This window comes from Ursus arctos, unplaced genomic scaffold (genome assembly GCF_023065955.2).
Source record: "Ursus arctos isolate Adak ecotype North America unplaced genomic scaffold, UrsArc2.0 scaffold_37, whole genome shotgun sequence".
Classification (NCBI taxonomy): Eukaryota; Metazoa; Chordata; class Mammalia; order Carnivora; family Ursidae; genus Ursus; species Ursus arctos.
The window spans coordinates 18254605-18275511 of record NW_026623053.1 but is presented as its reverse complement, the minus strand read 5'-3'; the positions used below and the strand labels follow the sequence as shown (position 1 = coordinate 18275511).

The window sequence follows — 20907 nt, the reverse complement described above, 5'->3', positions numbered from 1 at the left end:
CTGTGTAAAAAATAAATAAATAAACCTAGACATGGATCTTACACTTTACACAAAAATTAACTCGAAATGTATAATAAGCCTATATGCAAAATGCAAAGCTACAAAACTTCTTGAAGAAAACAGGGAAACTCTGTGCGATGTTAGGTTTGGTGATGAGCTTTTAAACACAACAGCAATAGCATGATCAACCAAAGAAAAAGTTGATAAGCGGGGCTTCATAAAAATTAAAAGTTTGTTCCTCTGGGAGAGAAAGACACTCCTGAGCGAATGAAAAGACAGGCCACAAGCAAGGAGAAAATATTTACAAAACACATATTTGATTAAGAACGTGTATCCAAAATATACAAAGAACTCTTAAAAGTCGACAACAAAAAAGCTTTAAACGCCTCAATGAAAAAATATGGACACAAGATCTGAACAGACATCTCCTCAAAGAAGATATACAGATGGCAAATAGCACATGAGTGACCCTCAGCTTCATTTGTCATTAGGGAATTTCAAATTAAAACAATAATATGATACCACTGAACACCTTTTAGAATGACTAAACCCAGAAACTGACAATACCAAAAACTGATAAGGATGTTGAGCAAAAGGATCTTTCATTCATTGTTGATGGGAATGCAAAATGGCACCGCCAGTTTGGAAGACAGTTGGACAGTTTCTTATAAAACTCAGTGTCATTTTACCATACAATTCAACAATTGCGCTTCTAGGAATTTTCCCAACTGGTCTGAAAGCCTATGTCCACGCAAAAACTGATATGAATGTTAATAGCAGCTTTATTCATAATCGACAAAAACTGGAAGAACCAAGGTGCCTTCCATTAGATAAACTGTGATATATGCATAAAATGGAAGGTTATTCCACAATGAAAAGAGCTATCAAGTCACAAAAAGACATGGATGAAGTTTAAATGCATACTAATAAGTGAAAAAAAGCCAGTCTGAAAAAGCTATACTGTGTGATTCCAATTATATGACAGCCCGAAGAAAGCGAAATTTTAGGAACAGTAAACAGATCAGTGGTTGCCAAGGACCTGTGGGCAAGGGTGATTGAATAGGTAAAGCACCGGCGATTATTTTTAGGGTGGCAGAGCTGTTCTGTATTGATACTGTAATGGTGAATACAGGACATTAAAGCATTTGACAAGGCCCATAGAACTGTATGGCACAAAGAGCTCAATGTATAAACTTTTTAAAAATCAATTTAGGAGGTCATAGGATCCCAACAGAAAATACAGGATAGACAAAAGTATCTAAACATGTTACAAACATATGAAACAACCTCGCTGAAGTGGGTAGGGGAATAAGATGCTGACCCAAGTAACTCTGGAAATAAATGGAGTCTGTAAGACTAAAGGCAATAGGAATTGTACATAAGCTCTAGTTGATGAAACCTTTTTCCCATTGGAATATGGGTTAACAATTCTGAAAGCCCTGTACATGTACACTGGAATTAAACAATTAGGTAAATGGATGGCAGATGGTGGAAGGGGGACTGAGAAGTAAGCAAGGGAAGAGAGCTAGAATGATCCATGCAGTAATGGATTAGAGTTGGAGATATCAGAATGAACTCATTAGATGAACTATATCATATGTAGTTCATCACATACACAAGCATTTTTAGATAAGTGTACATACATTAGTTAGAATACATACATATAAGTCCTTATTCTTTCAGCTGAGAGAGCCCAGTATGGAAGAGGATACCCAGCACCCAGATCTTGGTTTTAAATACCATCCTTCAATAAATGGAACTAGAGCTCCTGGGAGAAATGGCTGATTCTAGGACTGTGGCAAGAAAAATATGAGATGAGCCTGGGGCCTCTCGTAGTATCAGAAAGTTAAGGAGGTGCTTTAAAAAATGATGGAGGTAAGTCAAAGGATCCAGGAGCAACTGAAAGAACCCCCAATGGAACTCTGAGCAACAAAGCTAGAACCATAGAAGCAACAAAATTAATAAATACTGAGTTATAACTCAGAGTGTAAAATAAACACCCATGAGTACTCATGAATCCACACTGACACAAATAAATGATTGCATAAATAAATAAGCTGGAGAAAATAGACAACTTTCCCCAGCAGAAAAATTCCAAATACTTGTGTAGGTATTCCACAAAGAGGTAGAGTCTAACATCCCACCCATTAAGTATGGACTGTGCATATCGATTTCCTTTCTTCCAGGAGGAAAAAGAGTAACTTTGGAGTGGAAAAATATGGAGCCACAAGGAAATTTCTAAAACCCATTTTAAAAAGCAACACCTGGTTATGACTTTTCCCAACGTACTTTTTCTGGATATAAAGAATACTTTGCATGTCTTTTAAAAGTACAAAATATCTGTGCACTTCTAAAAATGTTTTTCAAATGAAAGAAACAAAATATGTAAAATATAGCAACCCATCTCACTGCCCCCACATTCTCTTAATACCCAACCACGCCCACAGAACAGTTGTAAACCCTTAAAGAAATGATCAACACCATGTGTCTCTAGATTTAGCACTGAGTAGTGAACTAGAGGGACAAAATGAATCTGGTCAAGCAAAAACTTACAGTAAGTATAAATTCTTCCTTTGCCTAAAGGAAAGAACATGTTCATTTTAATACTTATCCAACCATTACTTAAGGAAAAAAAATTAAATTAGTTGTATTGGATTCCATGAGCTTCTCTGTATAGAAAATATATAATTTATTCAGCATTTTATAAAATGAAAATCTTAATGGATTAATATTTAGAATTATATCTTTATCATGGGAAACAGAAATCCAAAAAAAAGTTAGCAAACGGGTATCACTGCTGTGCATTTCCTTTGTTGGATCAGTTATACTCTTAAAATGAAATTTTCCATGAATTTTTATGATTTCCTATAGACAGACATACTGTTTAGTGTTGAAACTATTACCCAGGTAGAATTTTAGTGCATTCTGCCTCTTTCTAGGGAAAGACTCAAATTGAGCCAGAGCAAGACTCAAACATTATAAAAGGAAAGATACTAAGGGCTAATAAGGGAGGCCAAGCAGTAATTTTATCTTTGATAGTCTGCGTGTTCTGTTTTCAGAGTTCTAGTTCTCTCCCATTTATTAAGCCCAGTGTCCTCAGACCAAAATATGAAAGCCACTCTTAGAGAAGGACAGTATTGTAATAATCATAATAATAATAGTTATTTTAGCTAATCGTTCTTGAACCGTTGGTATCTTCCACGCAATACTGGCAACTTCTTTAAGCTGGTAATAGCCTTATGAGGCAAGTATTGTCATCATCGCCATTTTACACCTTGGGGACGGAGAAGCAGAAAGATGAAGTGACTGGCCAAAGGTCACACAGCTAGTGAATGACAGAGTCAGGACTTCAGCTCAGGCAGCCTAGCTCCAGAGCCCATAGAGCTGACCTGCCACACACCTGTCAAGGCATTGTGGTCAAACAGAACTGAACGTGTCTTCTCATTCTGCCACTTTCTATGTGACCACTTAGAGCTTCTCTCCCTCTGGCTCTTCAGGGAGTCCAGTGCTGCCTACCTCTCAGGCTGTGATGGGAATTCAGTGAGAACAGGTAAGCCCCTGCCACAGAGCCAGGTCAAAAGGAGGTATTTGATCACAGTTAGGCACCAAAGATATGAAGGTGTTAAGACAGGACCTCTGTCCTTGAGCTCACCTTTAAGAAGAGAAGCGTTTCCTCACAGGGGACATATGGAATTGTCTCTATCGTTTCCACAACTGTATCCACATTGGGTCCATCACTCCAAGTGACCATTGCTTTGTTCTGTGACTTCTTCATGAGGTGGGAAGCATCTCTGGATCCTTGACTTCTGGCCTTGTTCTTCCGCCTCTTGTCAACTACCCAGTCAGTGACGGCCTCCTAATCTGGTGAAAATATATTATTATTATTATGCAGTGCTTTAGAAGACCGAAAGATATTGAACATAAACTGAATATAAAGACAGCAGGGCTTATCAGCTCCAGCTTTCAAGTTTAATGGTATTACATAGTGTTAAACAAACAAGACAACAGGCCCAAAATGGAGTCACTTATGCTGAGCACCACGTCACCAAAACCAAGACTTACAGTTTTGGCTCTCCCAGAAATGGAATCTTAAACCAGTCAATCAGGAATTTCCTGATCAACACGAGTTAAAGAATCTGCCTGATAGACCCCTGCCTTGTAATAACCAAATGAAAGGATTCTTGTAATAACTTTTTTTTTTTTTTTTTTGCCTAGGATAAATTCCTTGTTCCCATCCCCTTCTGCCTCTAAAAGTCTTTCATATTCTAGAGCTCCTGAGAGCTACTTTCTCTCTGCTAGATTTGATGTTGCCTGATTTGAATCAACTTTTACTCAAATAAGTCTAAAAAATTTTAATATGGGTCAGTTTATCCTTTAACAACAGAAAAGCTCATGATGGTCACACAATGGGGAATCCATCTCCAACAAGGACTATCAAAGGATTTTAAAACATCCCTCCCACCATTAGAAAAACCGAACAGCAACTGTGACAGAGAGAGCTGGCTCCCTTGAAAGTACACACATACAGAACAGTCAAGACACAGAAGAGGTCAACATCATGAAAACTAGAATGAGGATTGTGCAGAACATACTGAAGCAAATCAAATTTCCTATGTAAGTTGTTATTACAAAGGCAATAATTCGTCTTTGATAGCCTATAGATTTTATTTTCAGAAAGATAGCCCCTCCCATTTATTAAGCCCAGTGTCTTCACACTAAAATATAAAAACCACTCTTAGAAGAGCAGTATAGCAATAATAGTAATAACTATTTAACTGATATTTATTGAACACTTGGTATGTGGCAGGCAATATTGTAAATGCATTTAAGCTGATAGCAGGCCTGTGAGGTAAGTAGTATTATTCTCAGTTTACATCTTAGGAATGGGGACACAGAGAACTTTTGGATGAGGCTGCAGTGATTTAATACGATTTTATAAGGAAATGCAAGGAAACTTTCAAAGTGAATTACTCAAGGAACATTCATGTTTTCTTTTGGCTGGGAAGCACTGAACAAAAGAGAAATCTATATTAAAGGATGGATACCAAGGTTGGTTAGTAAAACCACAATAGTTTCACATAGTTGGCAAGACTTTAGGGGGAAAGAGTGCTATAAAAAGGAGAAGACCCCAAAGCATTTGTGGTCTTGGGCTCCTGGGCTGAAAGGAGCCCAGACAGTGGCACCACTTCTCATTTTAACAAATTAAAATTAGAAGATACAATTGCAAACAAAGTGATCCAGAATCAGGGCAGAGCCCCAAATGTTACTTCGACTTAAGACCTGGGCATGATTTAGGAAAGGTTATGCTAAACACGAAGTATAGGATCATAGGGGGCTAGTCTAGATGTCCAAACAGGATTGAGCAGGGCCAGCACGTTCAGAACTTCTTTGGTAGCGCAGACCTGTTGTTTCTTTTCTAGATAGGTCCAAATCAGTGTGAATAAATGTGAAATAACCAAAAAATATATATATTGGTCTCTGGCCCTGGTTCCTGACACAGAGCTCCTAAAACCTTCGTCATTTCCTGAGTGATAGGAACATTTGACACCAACCTCCTAAACCCCTCAGAATTTCCTTGGTGATGCGAACATCTTTTTTTTTCTAATGGTGACTCTTCCCAGGATCCTGGATGGGGGTTGATCACCAGAAAAACCAAGTTAGAAGGTGAAATTTTCAGCCCCCACCCTCACATTCTCTAGAGTGGGGAGACGGGCTAGAAATGGAGTTTATAATTGATCATGCCTACTTAATGATGTTTCTGTAAAAATGCCAGTGATACTGGGTTTTGGGGAGATATGTTTAGGTGCATTCTTCTAGCAAATGGTCAAATCCAAATAGAGGGTCATCGGAATCTCTGATTTGTAGCCAAGTTGGATGTGAGTTATGGGTAACCTGGGGACCTACTATTGTGAATGGCATCTCAAGTGGAGATAGTCTTGTGGCACTGAGCCCTTAACCTGTGGGTGTGCACTCACCACTGTTAGTATCAGAATTGAGTTAAATTGCGGGATGCCCAGTTGGTGTCAAAGAACTGGTTGGTGTGGTGGGGAAAAAACCCACACATCTGATGTCAGAGTATTGTATGCATAGAAGAGAAACACAGGGAGTTTTTCTAGGTGATACACTAAATGTTAATGTTTAATGCATTGACTTTGCTTCACCTAGCTCTCCCAACTCCAAGAAGGCTGAGAAGGAAACCCTAGAAAGAACAAGCTAAGTGATGTAGTAACTCTCAGGATAACTGCTTTGCTCTTAGGAAGACTTCAGATTCAAGCAAGAGAATATTCAACATTAAGTATTGGTTAAATAAATAATGGTATATCTAAATAACAGAATGCTGTAGAGCCACTAAAATCAGGTTGGGAAAATACATTTAATCACACAGCAAAATAGTCAGGATACAGTGTTAAGTGAAAAACAGTTGTTTAAATGTATAGCATGACACTGAGGATATGATAATGAATAAAGCTGACTGAAACCCTGAATGCACATTCTACAATCACAACAAAATCTGAATATTATAGTAGATATTTGGGTAGTCTGTCTAGTATCTTTTTGGAAACCAATCCTTCACACTGATTCTAATTTTTTCAGTCCTTGTTATTTACTGGTGGACCTAATCCTCTCTCTGCCCCTCTTCAGGCTTTGAGGTGAGCAGGCAGCCCAGCTGTAATGCAGTATCCAACATAGCTAGAGCCAATCAGAGTAATTGATCCTCTGGCTAGAGTGACAATTACATGTTAAGCACAGGACCTAAACCAGGACAATCCGAATCTTCACTGAGACTTTTGTCAGAGCCGATGTCAAGGCGATTTTTCTTCTTTTGCTATAATTGTTTAGGTTTGTTTTGTTTTGTTTTGGGGTTTTTTTTTGCCAGTGTTGGTGGGGAGGTGTCCCAGACTACCTACCCATGCTCATCATGCCGCTACTTGAAAAAAACCAAACCGAGAGGTTTGGAAATTGGAATTGGAATTTGGAATTGGAAAAAGGAAACCTTTTTTTTTTTTTTTTTTTTACTTAAATGACTTAAGGTCATTTGAGTGATGTTTCCTGCCACTGCAAAGGAAAAAACATTTCTAGCTAAAACAACATATCTTGGGCATCTCAGCTTGAGCCTACGTTTGACAGCATATCTGATTGTACCGTAGGGCCACTCGAAGCATCTATTTGCACACATTATTCGGCAGAGAGAAAAACATCCTGCTAGACACAGAGGGGAAGAAATAAAAGATGCTGAAAACAGCATGGTGTTGCTCCCCAGACCCCATACATTTGCGTTTGAGCCCTAAAAAATGACAGATGCTGATAAAAGGAGACAATTTTGTAAATTCTCTATTAGGCATGAGGGCCAAGCACTTCTGCATGGGGGCCCCAGAAAGTAGCAGATGGATGGAATTCAGTGCAATACTACATTCTGCCACATGAGAAACTCAGAACATTCGGTCCATTCTGGCAGCTCAAGGTTTTGTGGGTTAGGGAGGATCTGAAAACAATGCGCTTGGCATTTTATCAAGGAAGATAAAGACATCAAGGCAGCTGAAGAACTATCTACTGAGTCATTTCGCAGGTGACCTTGGAGTGTGGAACACACACTTGTTTTAGAAGCCGTAGGATCACTCTTGGCCATGCCCAAAATAACATGGTGTGGTATGGAAGAAGGCTCAGGCTCTTACATCAGCTGGAGGGAGCAAAAGTCAGTGTGGTTTAATTGAATTTTAACTGAATTTTCAAGTCAGTTGCTTGCATTTTAGAATGATGATATCTAGAAATTTTAAACTATGTTTCAAAGGCATATACCAAATAATGACTGTTTTTGGAAAATAAAATTATGAATGACTTATTTTCCTCTCTCTTTTTTAACTCCCCCAAATGTTTCAGAAATTAATTATATGTTATAATCTGATCAGCAAACAAACACACAATGTTACTTTAAAAAAAAAATTCTTGGCCCTTCAGGCAGCGCCATTCAAATGCACGTAAGAGCTGGTAAACCTCAAGAAAAAAAAATCTCACCAGTTCAGAATAGAATGAAGAAAACTTAAGAACTTCAATACCCAGTAGTTGGAGGATAATTCTTCCCAGAAAAATACACTTTTCCTCGCTTATCACCAAAATCATAAGCAACATCAGCAAACATCATTTTAGGAAGTCATCTGAAGATCAAAGAAATTGGAATTAATTGTACTGAATTCATGGGTTGTTAAATTTTAGGTACATAAAATATAATTCATAAAGTTCATTTAATGTGATGTCTATTGTTTGAATGACTGTAAATATGTCGATACAGATAGCTATTTATGTGGATGTAAATATAAGACATAAACGTATGCATAAAGTAGACACAGGCTTGGATTTAGGTATATATTTATCACAGCTTTCAGAACTATACTTGAGACCCATTCACATATTCTCCAGCATATACTCTTCAGTTTCTCAGCTCAAACTTATCCCACCCCAAAGTTTTTCAGAATCTTAATCTTAATTCTCAGGGAGGAATTATTACAGTCCAGACCCTAGACAACTTTCCATTTCATTTCCTTTTACGTTTGTTATGCATTCATAATAGAACAGTGGTGTGCAGAGTTCAGGAAGATTTAAAAGTAAGACACAAATTTTATTTAAAACACCAAAGATTTACAGCCAAATAAATGGCTGAAAGAAAACTATTAAATACACTGCATATTATACTTAGCAACTTAGAATAATAAATATAAGATAATTAGTTAACTTTCCTACTTTGAAAAATCTGCAATTTCAAAATACATCAGCAAATGAGAATTAACAGAACTTTATTTGGAAAAGAATTTTGTGGACCATACATTACATCTAAAATCACCCTTTATAGTTTAATATAACATGCTCTCTGTATATATTATTTATATAAGATATATCTATATATTAATTCCACAACTTGTAGGGAAAAGTAGTCCCAATAAGTGTCATAGCCGAAGCTTTTGTACAATTTCTAAAAGATACTGTATGTTTATGAATTATGTTACACATAAGTATCTATTATTTTTTTAAAATGGTATATACCCAAAATGTGCTAGTCATCTCAAATTCAATTGCCCATTATCTACAAATAAGGAAATGGGTTTTAGACGCACGCCCTCTACACAATGATCTCACTACAATCTCAAGACAAAGGAAAACCTGGACCTCTATGTTTCACAACTCCGGGTCACGATTCATATAGCACCCTGCACAAGAACCACATGGAAGTCTTTATAGAGATAGTAATTATTTCCTCAAGGATAGAACAGAATGAGAAACATCCTCTAGTTTAACGTCTGTTGATACTATTTTCCCCTCTTCCCATCACTGGCTACTTACTTTGTGTCTCATTATCTAATTGACCATTTTCTCTGGTCTTTAATAAGATTCTACTCTGTTTCTGGCAAATCATTTGCACTAATAATTTCCGGCTCAAGTTCTCTCTGTAGCCTCATATGAATGATGACTTGTTGCTTCACGAAGAGCTCATCTGCTGGACTGTAATTTTGGTTTGAGAAGAATTAACATTTTGTGAAACAGATGGCGGATAATAATTCATCGCACCTTGAAAGTTTCGCTGCTATTGCTGCTGCTGGAATGAAAGCCAGGTTCATTAGACAGGTGTCCCATTGCCACTTGCTATTGTTCGAGGTGATATCAAACTTTTCTCTCCTGCATGCTCGGAATTTTTTGCAAAATTTGCAATGCCCAAAAGGCTGAGTGGGGAACAGCACGTTCTTGCAGGGTGAGTCTTTCTGTGTGAATACCTACCCCAAAAGAAGTGCTATCACTGGACACACTCATCATTTCTTTGGTTAGAGAATTACATAATTTTTTTCTAACTTTTTTATATATTCTCTTTGCCAAATCAAATCCAAGGCTTAAAACTACATTTCTAAAGCAGCCATTCTGACTCAGCAACTAAAAATAAGCCTGAAAATCTTATTTCTGAAAAGATCAACTAAATAGGCTTTCCCACTCAGAAAGGTGTTTGCAAATTGAAATCCTCAAAAGCATTACACTGCCTAGCTTCACAGAGACTTGGGATATATTAAATTTGACCTGAAAGCTACCTTTTGAAGATCTATTCTCTTAACCTTCCTAGGTACCATGCACAGCTGCCCACATTGTGGACAAAGGCTGCACGAAGGGTTCTCATGCAGGGATGTGTGTGGAGAGGCAAATCTAGGGGGAGGGCTTCTTCCAGAGTGATGCATAAAAAAGGGTAAGTTATAAGGTTTCAGCATTATCGCAGAAAGAAGAGAATACATACGATTTGATTTGTTTTTATCTATAAAAAATCCTTCCCATTATGATTTTGGAATTCAAAAATGAAGATGAAGAGATAGATCTCACAGAGGTGAAAAGTAAAATCTAAAAATGCAAGCTATGCACTCAAGGACATATGCAAGGACAGAATTCCTGGAGGAAGTAAAGGGGCATCTATGGTGAAAAGACAGGTAATTATCCTTCGACTCCCTTCCTCTGGGGAGAAAAGTCTAAGGCGTCGTCTATGTTATCCCCCCAGACTTCCCCAATGGGATGTGTCCTAGTGTCCCACAGTATAAACTGATCAACAACTTGGCCTGTATTTGCTTCCGTCCCGTGCCTACCTCACGTCCCCACTCCTTCATCAGCACCTCCTTGGATCATCTCAAAGAAGTTACTTGCACAAATCCTCATTGCAGGGCCTGCTTCTGAGGAAACCCAGCCTGAGATGTGTGTGCTCACGTGTCCCTCCAAGCTGTAAGAAACACTGTTTCTCCATTTTCTTCTGTGGTAGGCCATAGAGAATAAGAAGCAGTACAAAACTCAGTCTGAGCATAGAAACGATCTCTAGTCCTCTTGCAAAAGGGCTCCTAGTATAGATGGAGACCAACCCCATATACACTGCGTATTCGTTTGCTAGGGCTGCCATAACCAATAACCACAAACTTGGGGGCTTCGAACAACAGAAACTTACTTCCTCACAGTTCTGAAGCCTAGATCTCCAAAATTAAGGTGTCAGTGGAGCAATGCTTCCTCTGAAGGCTCTAGGGTAGGATTCTTTGTCTCTTCCTAGCCTCCGCTGTGGCTTCCGGTGTGGTTCCTAGCAATCCTTGGTGTTCCTCGGCTTGTAGCTGCATCACTCCGATCTCTGCCTCTGTCTTCACATGATGCTCTTCCTCGTGTGTCTCCCTGTATCTTCATATGGCATTCTGATAAGGATACCAGTCATTGGATTTACCCCCACCCCAACCAGTATGACCTCATCTTAACTTGATTACATCTTCAATGACCTTATTTCCAGATAAGATCACATTCACAGATACCTGGGGTATGGATTTGAGCATATCTTTTTGGAGACGCAACTCAACCCACAACATGCTACATCTACCAGCTTGACAGAAAAATCAAGTCAAGTGTCCCTCTTTCCCCACTTGTTCATCCATGCTAAATATATGATGGTGATGGTGATGATGATAATTTAAACAATCTACTCCAACCAGGAATATAGCTTCCTACTTCTATCTGCTTCTGATTTTTTTCTAAGCTAGTTATAGTCCATAGTATTTGTGCTCTGAGAATTCAGTAACTGCCTTGGATCTCTCTCCTGAGAATAATAAGAGTAATTTTGACAAGACAGTGCCTTCCCTAGATGAGGTGAGAGCCAAAAGTAGTCGTTCATCAACCCCTCACAGTCCCTGACCTTAGCTGAAACCTGTTTCAGTCACTCCGAGAAACAGCCAGCCAGGAAGAAAGCCGCCAGGTGACATTTCGCCATCAGCCCCTTGCATTGAGTGTGTCCCTTGTTAAAGACGATCCTTCTGTCATCTTTACAAGCACACCTGGTTTCCAAGTGATTCCAAATACTCACAGGTTCTTGAGTAATTCACAACCCGGTAGTGGCATTTGAGCCATATAAATGTATCTTCAGCTTCCCTGATGTAATTTCTCCTTTGATTACTAATGAGAAGGCATTGCAAAGGAAAGGGAAGGCTATTTAACAACCAGAGCAAAATGTCCATCACTAATTATCTTAAAGCTCCAAGATCCAGCATCCTGATTAGCACAGGCCTGGAAAAAGCACAGAGTAAAACCGGACATTTATTCTCCAATTAGAGAGCAGAATAATTACTGCCTTCCAGATATCCTAGGGAGCAACACTTCAGCTTCATCACTCCTTGAGCAGAAAAGTAATTTAAAAACACAAAGAAGTGCCCATTTAGGGTCTGTGAACATGCTATCAAGATGCTCTAGTGTGGAAGGCACTCCTGACTTTTTTCAGCTTTTATCTCTTAATCAAATTAGTCTCCTGCTGAGGTCAAAACAAAAAGAGCAGTTCACGAAATGATATATGCAGTGCTATCTCAACTCTTCAAAAATGTACACAACATTTGTAGAAGAAAACACAACAAATTCCTAACTGCAGGAATCTCTGAGGATTTGATTATGAGTGTTTTATTATTTTCTTTTCAATATTATTGTGTTTTAAAGGTTTTTTGCAATGAGCATATATTATTAGTATTTTAGCATTAATGGTTAAATCTGTGTTGAATGTTTATAATGTACATGACACTATGCCAAGAAAACTGTGCATATTATCTTATTTACTTCTGAGGAAATCAAAAAGAAAACAAAAAGAACAACAACAACCTAGGTAGGAAGTATTATCTCCATAGGTAACTTGCCTAAGATCACTTAGCTGTCTATGGTAGAGTTGGGATTCAAAGCCAAGTCCACATAATTTCATTCGGGCCCCATGTGTTGTTTTCATAATCAGAGAAAAGGGGCTATTCTAAAAATAGTATCTGAGACAGTAAAAATAGTGGAATCAACTTGTATGAAACAAGCTTCCTAAAATGCAAATACAAAATAATACACCTAGGGAAGATAAAAATCTGTAAAAATAATGTATCTCAGATTTACCCGAAGTCAATTACCAGTCGTTAAATAGTCTCTCGGTATGAAATGCATATTACCACCTGCACGCCTGATGTGGTGCCCAGGAGTGAGTCGGTGACCTGAGTGAGTCACCCTCCACCACTTAAAATACTCTACGACCTCAGTCGGTTTGCTTGTTCTTGCTGAGATTCCATGTTCGCATTTGTGCACTCATCTACCTATTAATTCAACAAGTATTTCTTGCGTGCCTAATATGCCAGGCACTATGGTGGGCCCCAGGTGAGTGCAGTCAGTAAGAGAGGCATGATCTGCGTTCTTACAGAGATCTCTGTCCTCTGCCTTTGGTGCCTCGCCCGTGACTGAAGATAATAATACTGGCTTCGATCGGGGCTGTTGCTAGGACTGTGTGAAACAAAACAAAGCAGCTGAATCAGCACTTGACATGTGGGAAGCGCTCAATAAATTTTACTGCCGGTATAATCTCAGTTTTTCCAGCTATAAAATGGAATTTATCTTATTCCACTTGACTGGGTGTGAGAATATTGATCTCTATAATCCTTTAGTGATTATATCTGCCCTAGCCCAGAAAACACCTTGATTTTTAAAAGATGCTTCGGAGAACGGAGGATCATAGGACAAGATGAGAATTTAGATATTTTATTCTAGGCTTGCAGTAGATTAAACTCCACTTACTTTTCAATTTTTTTGTTTTGACTATCAAAATTTGCAAAGCCGTTATTTAAAACCCCCATGTAAAAACTGATAATTCACTAGGGAAATTCCATGAATATATATGTGGGAAAATTCTTATGATATTACCTTTCATAATATAAGAAAGTTAAGGGAAACTTTTGATAAGAACAACGCTAAGCGAGTTCTTACTTTTTAAAGGCTTTCAGATGGATAGCTTGAGATCTAGGTCAAAGTAAGCTTCTCCACCGACCAGAAATACGTTCCTGTACATGTGTCAAATGATATATACTCCTTGTAATGCACATTCAGTTTCTTGTGAGCACAACATTTGAGAATATGTCAAGAGATTTACATAGATTTTCTCTAATATTCCAAACACGCCTTCTAGTAAAGTTCGATCTCCTCCATCTGCAGCTGAAGCTGGGAGACATTAAGCAGTTTACCAAGTTATTCTAGTAAATGTCGATGCCTGAATGTGAACCCCCATTGTCTGATTTCACAACTTAAACTTTCCTGATAATACCACACCCATGCTCCAGCAACAGGGAATTCATTACCTCCCAAAGCAGCTCATTTCTTCTTTTAAAAGTACTTTCAAGGGGCATTGGGTGGCGCAGTCAGTTAAGCACCTGCCTCTTGGTTTTTGCTCAGATCGTGATCTCTGGGTCATGGATCAAGCCCCGCATTGGGCTCCTCACTCAGCACAGAGTCTGCTTAAGATTCTCTCTCTCCCTCTGCCTCTGCTCCTCTCCACCCACCTTTCAAATAAATAAATAAATAAATCTTTAAAATAAAATCAATCAATCAATCATATATATATGCTTTCAATTCATTGAGTTTCTTCCAACATTGAACTGAAATCTGTCCCCTTCTGGAAATCACCACTGTCTCTAGTTTCACCCTTCAGTTAAATTAGTTAATCTGATTCCTCTTCTGCATGAAAGCTCTTCAAATGTTCAGAAACACCTTTATTTCATCTCTTCTCCTTCCCTACCAGGTTTTCCTTTCTGCGAAACTAAACAGTCCCATTTTTCCACTGTTGTTTGGATTGCATTGTTTTGAGTCCCTACCCTCCTCCTACTCAGTTTCAATCATCATAATCTTGTTTGTTTATGTCACTTTCAAGAAAGGAAGCATAGAACTAAAAACAACACCACAGGTGTGGTCTGAAGAGTCAGAGTTGAAGTTCATTGGTGTCATCTTTGTCCCGGATATTACACTTCGATTTATGTTGCTCAATAGCAGATTAGCTATTTTATTCCAGCTACTTCATGCTCCTGACTCACGTAGTATTTACTGTGATTATAATAAAGCTTCTCGGTCTTTTTCACACGTGCAGCTATGAATCCACACTTTCAACATCCTATTCCTGTGCTTTGCTTACATGGCTGTTTTTCACGTTGAGCTACACCTCTTGGACTGGGAAGGCTGAAGTGAAGGGCCAAGGGTGTTTGACTTGTTGCTGTCATTCAGTGGATTCCCTCTGCTTCACAGCTCCATTCCGTCATCAACTTAACCTTCCAAATTATTGAGTAAAAATACTGACCACCCAGGGAAGAAAGTAGGGTTTGAAATTTTTCTCCTCACCCAATAGACTTCTTTCTAGATTGACATGAATTCACACGTTAGCAGCTTGTAGACAGGGTCGGTTTATCTGCCTGGGGATTCACCTAATGGTACAAGTCTCCAGCCCATGTGCTCCTCCTGGATTCCTCCTCCACAATCCTAGGAAAGACCATGACAAATTATTCCTTGCTGACATCCAGACACCCCTTGTCTACTGCATGCCTCACACCTGCAGTATGATAACCTGGTAGTTTGGGCTACTCCTGTCAGAGGATGTACAAAGCCATTGATTTCTTCCTTGTTTTCTTTCTTTACCCTCAAGGAATCACGCTTATCTTGTGCTGGTTAAAGTTCTAGACTACTGCTTTCTCGATATGGCTAGCTTCATGGGCATATTACCTGTAGGCAAAGCCCCTGACTCAGAGAAGCCTCCCCTTGGACTTAATGTCTTCTAGTCAGGCGTCTTGAAGTTTTTAACAATTTTATTTATACATTAAGTTATATATTAAATATTTTAATTTTATCTCTATACTAAATTTTAATATTAAATATGAAATTAAATGTATATTAAATTATATATTAAATTTTTACATTTATATACTAAATGTAGAATGACATTAAATAGTAAGTAAAAAAATAAAACACCACAAGTCAAGAGACTACAGAAAAAAGGAAAAAGCTTTGTATGTTAGCATGTTTAACAGTACTTTTTTCCTGCTTTTTGAACAAAGGGCCCCACATTTCTGTTTTCCACTGGGCCCACAAATAAGATAGCTGCCCTGTTTCCAGACTGGATATTCAAAATCTCCTGCCTAGTTGGCCAGTTACGCACCCAATCAGGAATCGGTACTAACAGATACAGAGAACTGCAGCGTATCAGGTGAATATTGGCCTCGCTGCTTTCTGTTGAGTTGACATAGTTTCCCGCGGGAGCATGCAACACTATGGAACCCTTTGACCTACACTGAACAACCTCAGTCCTATGCCATCAATTCTGCTCCTTCTCCCCACACTTCCAATCTTTAAAACATCACACTGCATCAAACCATTCTTGTTCTGGACTTGAAAGTCAAATAAAAATACATTGTTTCCAAACAAAACTTACAGGAAAAGTTCTACTAGAAACTTCCAAAAGTCCTGGAAATCATTAACCAATTTACCATTTCCTATAGAGACCATACCAATGTCAGACCTGTTGCATTTTCATTTCTTAACTTCACACCCTGAAGGATTTTTGGGTGAAGAATCTTGGGACAAGGGTCAGGGTGGGTAATGGTTATAAAATTATTTACCTATCAGTCCTCTGATGAAGGCCATGGAGTTTTGCCTTCCGAAGGCACTGATCACTGTTGGTATTCTTGCATATGTAGATTTAGGGACATTCAATTAAAAAGCAATCACAACAAGGAAGTTCTCTGATTCTTTGTCTTTCTGAAATGAGAAAAATAAATTTTTCCACTTCTCACCACCCCCCTTAGAGGTTCAGTTTAATCTCAGTCTCTTATGCCAATTCCTCACTTACCACATAAGTACCTACTCACTCCCCAGCCCTGATTTCCATCCTGGCCAGGTCCTAGACCTACAATCACACAGAAAAGTCACATTCTCATCACTCTCTACGTGTGTCTCAACAGTGATATTTCCTCACACTAATATCCCTCTTCCTAAAATATGTCCCCCTCTTCTTCTTTAAGGTTTGGGTTGAAGTTCCCTTTCCCTGCAAAATTTTTCTCCTCTCTCCGACTAAGTCTCCTACATTACTCTTTTCTAACTTTCCATTTTAAAGCCATATATCTCAATGTCTTAATAAGATCCAATTTACCTGTTTCACATTTAGAGAGCATCCGTAGTTCAGATGCAGTGAAAGCCAGTTAGAAAATCTCTAGTCAGGTACATTTATGTAAGATTGATATCTATTAAATGTGACAAAAAGAACATTGGCTCTGAGCTCAAATTCTGCCTTTCCTACTTTGTGGCATGTGATCTTTGAAAATCCCTTCGCCGCTGTGAACGTGTATGTGGAAATATATTACCCGCTTGATAGGGGTGTTATAAGCATGAAATTCTCCTTTCATTTATGAAAACCAACTAGTATAATACTTGACACAGAGCAGGCACTTACTGCCTAATAGCTACCAATATTTTGACTTCCACTACTCACTTGATAATTCATCAAGTCAATTCAAGTCAGTACTAAAAATAGGTAGTGTTTTCTACCACCAATCAGTTTTATGGAAGATATCTATCTATATATCTATAGATCTACATATACATACATATATATTTATAGATAAAGATATATATTTAGTTTTTGATGCCTTGGAAGGTTGTTGAAGACAATAACATTTGTTGGTGAAACAGAGACCATGTTGGTGAGAACTAAAATGAGAACAACTGTCCGGAGATCAGACGTGGATGTGTGGGCGTGTTAAGCAAAGTCCAATATGTGCTAGGGTATCAAGAGTGACCTCATGGGTTCTTGGTCTTGGTCCCTATAGCAAGATAGATATAAAATAATTTACATTTCTTCTGAGGATTCCTTGAGGACTATCTTGACTGCCCCATTCCTGTTGGCCAGATATTTTAAATCCCTCTGACCTGGAGCAGGTTAAAAATTATAGGACACAGAGGAGATTTATGTGACAGCCTCATACATCATTTTTCTCACCTCAGTGACCTTAGTCCCCGGAATGCCATTTTTTTTTAAAGTGCATCAACACTAAAGAATTTAGCAGGTTGTCTTCATTTTGCTTATTTCTCTGAAATCCTGCTCTACAAACTTTTTGGCCTTTCAGCTACAGAAATTATATCTCGGGGATACATAAAAGTGTCAATGTTAGCAGGCGGGCCGATGATGCATGGCATACTTCTTGCTAGAGCAAAGGCGATGGAGAAGGTATTGCCTTGAATCAAACCCTGACACGGGGCCAAAAATCGTGGCTGGTAATACATTCTCCGATGGAACAGGTTACAAATGTGCGAGTTGTGATGACGCATGCATGAGATGCACCCCACAAACTGGGAAGGCCAGGCCGAGCTCTAAGGGGAGGATTTGGAAGAACCTCTCGGAATTGTTCTCACGTCAGCTAAGCTGGAATTTGGAACTAACATGCAGTGCGTCTGTGTTTGAGGCACTCAGGGGCAAGAATAAGGAAACATGCCTCCCTCATTCGGCTAATTCCTCTTTAGCCTCCAGAGCTCAACACAGCACTTATCCTCCTCAAGAAGCTTTCTGTGATCCCCGCGGCATCCTAACACCTCCGCGGTGCGGCGACCACGGGCATCATTTTGGCCTCTGTCCCGCACAGCCACTGCCACCACTGCAGCCGGGTCTGCTTAGGGTAACCCTGTGCATGGCTCCGATGAGGCAATATCACACTATATTTAACTGTCACTTGCCACTCCCTCGCTAGACTTATTTTTTGGTGTCAGGAACTGCTTTTGTTTGGCCTTGTCTCCCCAGTGCCTAAGAAAGAGCCTACCTACGGTAAGTTCTCAACAAGTGTTTGCTGAATGCATGCACACACCTAAAAACAGAATTACTGTTCAGGAATGCTTGCAATATGGAAGGTCTTCTTTTCCCACTAATGACAGGCACATTCTCACAGTGCAGAAATTAACCTAGTAACTTCATTAATTCATTTCAGCCGCTAAGGAACACTAAAGAAGCAATTTACTGAACGACGCTCTAGTGACCGGAAGGAGGTAACGCAGCTAATTCCAAAAGTAATTTTCCACACGGAGTTTACCCACAGGACAAATATGGCTAAATACTTCTTCAGACCACAGGTTGGGGAGCAGTAAATTAAATCAGCAGGCTGTCTTTCCAGACTCTTTGAAAAATCAGTAGTATACAGTGGGTGTTACCTGTTGGAAAAGCCAGTTTGGAAAATCTGTCATTAAAAAATCCCCCTCTTCTATTACCTTTATTTGTGACTTAGATGGATTTCTATATATGGACATTCATGATGGACTCTTACAAGGATTGTCAAGCTGCTCGCCAATGACCCTGGAGCAATAAGGGCAGGGGTGAGGGGGGACGTGAAGTTAGTTTGTTCATCTCTAAAGGTTGTTTTTTCATTTTTGGAAGACTTGCACCTATTTTAAAGATGATGAAAGGAACAGAGAAAGGGGGGGAGGCAGAGAAAGAGTTAGGAAGAGAAAAATGGGGAAATTTTAAAATCTATATATTTATAAACCTAACATCACATCAGTCATTACTGTGAAAAACCAGAGTAATTTTGGAGTCCATATCTTTTAGTAATATGAAACTCACTTGTTCTCCCGGGTTCTAATTCTGCCACTAACTATGTGACATTAAGGGTGTGACTCTAACCTTCTGCTCCTTTTCCATAAGTTTGGGGGACTAGTGTTTTTACCCAAATTTCCCTTCGTGTTCTGTGATTTTATAAATTTATACACATAAGTACCCAGATATTCCATTTTCTTATCTCTCTGCTTGTCTCTCAGTTAGGAACCCAAAGGTCCATGTAAAGGAGAAAAGCATTACAAATAAGCACCTACCCGGGGACCTCAGAGGCTTGTTTGGTTTTTGTTCACTCACACCGTGAAGGCGCACTTGCTTTATTCTGCTGCCAAGCTCAAGGAGAGTTATAGGCACAATAACTATGTTTGAATTTTAAGTGCTTTATCAATCAGACTCCCCCAGGGTGGATCTCATTCTAATAACTCACACCTTCCAACAAAAAGAACATAAGAAAGACAAACAGACAGACAGACAGCGTTACGTGGCTCTCCTGGCTGCACTGTCACATATTCCTTGAGTCAGTGTGTTCCCCGAAAAGGGAGAACTACAGTCCAGGAAATAAATAAAATATGTGCAATAATGAATAATAAAATCTGTGCAAGTGTCACCTATCCATTTATTTACCATCCAGCATTCTACCAAGGAGGGAGACCAGTCCCCACGGCAGCCCTTCCTCAAATCAGAGAACAAACGTACAGGAAGGTGAGGAGTAAAACAAAGGATGGTTTTGCTTTGCTGCTAGGCACTATGCACAATATGTCACCATCATTTCCTTTTTCTTTTTACTTTATTTTTGCTCTTCTAATGAAGGTTATTAGTAAAAGTTATTTCTTTTAAAGTTCCAGCCTCTCTCACGTGGCAGACCCTCTTGCCGTCACTGAAGAACCAAGACCAGCATGTCAGAAGTTAGGAGCTCCGGAAGCCGGGCCGAAGACCCGAAGATCTCGGACAGTGAAGGTGGTCAGTGCCTGCACTGGGACTAATGGTGCTTTCCTCACATGGGTGTTCCTTGATAGGCTGGCTCCTTCAAAGCTGATTTTCTGCAATACATTAAATAACTTAAAAATCCTACATGTAGAACTTTGTGTGCATTCAGTTCCCCTATTTAAAATTTTATCAATAGTAGAGTAGAAGTGATGGAATTAGGAAAATATCAGAGCTGTGAGACTTAATAAATTCTTCTATTGGTACACGTATCATTCTCCATAATTTTTTGAAATGGAAAAATATGAATACATTTCTGATAATAACGAGGCTTTAAATTTTTTATCTCCTAAGAGGGGGGTGTTTTTCATCCTATCTCCCAAAACAAGCAAAGGATCTCTAAGGATCCCACATGAAAATAATCCAGCAATAAACAGTGGTGTGCTGGTCTACCCCTCTCTGATTTGTGGCATTTGCTGTAAATACTTCTACCATGGCTAATTTAAAGCTAGCAATATTAATGAACAGCTTGCAAGTACTTTGTTATTTGAAAATCAACTCTACAAGTTGGCGAGAGC

General features: G+C 39.0%; 1 long non-coding RNA gene across 1 annotated transcript in view; it reads right to left on the bottom strand.

Annotated features, from left to right (window-relative positions):
• The window catches only part of LOC123001852 (uncharacterized), a 133784-nt gene that overhangs the window by 95628 nt on the left and 17249 nt on the right, over window positions 1-20907 (bottom strand). Inside the window, exons 3-6 of the long non-coding RNA XR_008957191.1 lie at window positions 16431-16569; window positions 15160-15297; window positions 8014-8153; window positions 3653-3861 (exon numbers count right to left, since the gene is read on the bottom strand). This is a non-coding gene — a long non-coding RNA (uncharacterized LOC123001852). The remainder of the gene's footprint in view (window positions 1-3652; window positions 3862-8013; window positions 8154-15159; window positions 15298-16430; window positions 16570-20907) is intronic.